The following is a 2,615-nucleotide window of genomic DNA, read 5'->3' on the forward strand; positions in this document are numbered from 1 at the left end:
GGCCGACACCTGCCTATGAGGTGGATTGAGACACAACCCATTGAAAAAACAGATATCTCTATCTTAAACTGACAGATTTTGATGGGGATTTTGTAGTATTATGCTAATTAGATGTCCATGCAGGCGCATACATTGACTCTACCATTCAACTATTATGCGAGTGTATGCAGCAGGGGGGAATCCTTTCCATGTAGTTTAGTATCCAGGAGCGTATAGGGAATTAGATAGGGGTTAGACAAATTTGCATCTCAATCTTCACACATACAACTTCACTAATATTAATGGAGAAAAGCCCGGAGTAAGATTGGGTTGCAGGAGAGTGTGAAGAAGCCTGTTTTTCATATCATATACACTCTGCCACCCTACTCAATTTGTCACATCTTCCATATTTTATGACGGCATTGCCTGCTCTAATACAGATCTATCACAAACTCAATATTATTACTGAAGATTTTTAATGATAAGGTTATTTCTTGAATGAGTTGAGCAGATTGTATTCTTTTGACCTTCTTCTTCTTCTTCTTGGTCTTCTTCTTCTTCATTTTCATATTTTTTTTTGTGCATTGACAAGAGGAGAAAAAGTTAGCAAAAGATCATCAATTGGGTCCAAAACATCCCGTAAACTGTGTTGGAGACATACATGGCATGATGAAAAGGAAATTCATGTAAATAAGTCATTTGAGTAAATGTCTTATTTTACTTTACATTGTCTGAGATAAGGGCATAAGGAGGACTGTCTTCAGGGTTCTGTTATAGTATATAGCATATCTACTGTAATATAATAATGTATGCCATTAAACCTGAATTGTGTAAATATGTGTGTACAAGTTTTGAAGACCCCTCTGGCAAGAATGCAGTATTTTTTTCTAGATTTGAACACGATATCCCAGAAACCCCAGCTCTCATTGGTAGTCATCGCTGGGATGACATAACATCAACATCTGCTTTGAGACTTTGTGGATGTGTTATCAAGTGGAAGCCCAGTGTAGCAAACTTTCCGGCTGTGGTAACTAGTGACAACCCAACACAGTCGGGAAATGTGAGACTGTGGATGCCGATAACAGTTATGGACAAGATTGAAGATAACTCAATTCCATTTTTAGCAACAATGTCTTCAGAACAGGTACAATTCTTTTTTATACATGTCATAATTTTCACGTTGTCAGCCAAAAAAGGTAGCGTTAACAGTATCAAAATAGCTAACTAGCTACCAGACAGTTTCCCTGTCTGGTACAAGATAGCAATATGACGATAGCTTTACTACATTAGTTATCACACTTGCATAAAAAAATCTGTGTAAAATAATTCATTTTGACTATCATAGCTCTACATTCATGAAAAAAAGACCTTGGCAAGTCCTTTGAACTTTTCTGACTCCTATACTAGCTAGCTAGCTAATAACATTACTGGGATGTCTCCTTGATTGTCGAAAGCTATGGCTTTGGAGGTGTTGTGTATTAATTGTAGAAGTGTAATTTTGACTATGATACCTCTGGATTCATGGAAAATAAAGGTGGCTTTGTCATGCTTTCAATCCTTTGCCCTTCTGACGCCTAGCTATACTAGCTCGCTAATAACATTACTGGGATGGCCCATTGATTCTCGAGAGAAGATGTTGTGTATGGATTGTAGAAGTGTCAACTCTTCTGCATTAAAATCCTTATTGGTTATACTTAAAATACCATGCAGTGAACATTACAGTACAATATTATTTTTTTCTGTAGGATTCCAGTTTTGATGAACCGCAGACCGTCCAGGGGCACAAGCAGGGCTGCAGAAAGAATTGGACAGGAAGACCTTGAAAGGCCTGCCCGACTGCAAGAAGACAGGCTGGCTGAGATGTTTAGTAAATATCTTTCGCCTGTGGTACTGCTTTCAGTCATTTCATGTAGCTTTTCCCCCCTTATCATTACAGGCTAAATTGCAAGAGCTGTCCGTTTGAAGAAAGGGTAGAGGTGCTGGAGTTGGCTGCTTCCCGTTTACCTGGACTGATTTTTGACATCATGGAGTACTGGAGAGCTATCCCAGGGTCTCCGGACAACCTTGCTGGTGCACCTGCATGAATTGCAGGGAGACTCCTACACCTCATAACACACAACTGCTGCCATTTCACCACTGCAATATTCCATTTATTTAGCTCATATCAGTTCAGTGCTTTATCAGAATGTTTCCTTTACACTGTGCTTTTCTTATTTTGAGGAAGGTTACAGAGACAACTTGTATATCTCCCTAATGAAACTGTTTGACCTGATCTGTGTAGTCGGACCGACTTGTTTTTTTTACTGTATTTACACCAGGGTAGTCCATCTGTTTTTCTAGATATCTACCCACCTGTAGGTCTGCTAATTTCAAGTGTAAACTGTCAAGAGCATAGATATCCAGGAAAAAATAACAGTTTAGTAAATCATTCTAAAACCACTCCAAAAGTACAATAATTACAACTATATACTAGATAAATGCACACATTTTTCTCAAGTTTATTGTTGCCCACACAAACCTCCCTAATTTATATGATGTATATGTAACCGATGTGAAATGGCTAGTTAGTTAGCGGTGGTGCGCGCTAATAGCGTTTCAATCAGTGACGTCACTCGCTCTGAGACTTGAAGTAGGGT

At 38.7% G+C, this 2,615-nt stretch overlaps 1 long non-coding RNA gene across 1 annotated transcript; it reads left to right on the plus strand.

The window, feature by feature from the left end:
* The first annotated feature begins 934 nt into the window (after nt 1-934).
* Nucleotides 935-2,251, plus strand: LOC106565318 (uncharacterized). Its single transcript, XR_001319652.2, has 2 exons — nt 935-1,123; nt 1,725-2,251. It is a non-coding gene; the product is annotated as an uncharacterized lncRNA (long non-coding RNA).
* The last annotated feature ends 364 nt before the right edge of the window (nt 2,252-2,615 follow it).

The sequence above is a fragment of the Salmo salar genome, chromosome ssa12, assembly GCF_905237065.1.
Source record: "Salmo salar chromosome ssa12, Ssal_v3.1, whole genome shotgun sequence".
Classification (NCBI taxonomy): Eukaryota; Metazoa; Chordata; class Actinopteri; order Salmoniformes; family Salmonidae; genus Salmo; species Salmo salar.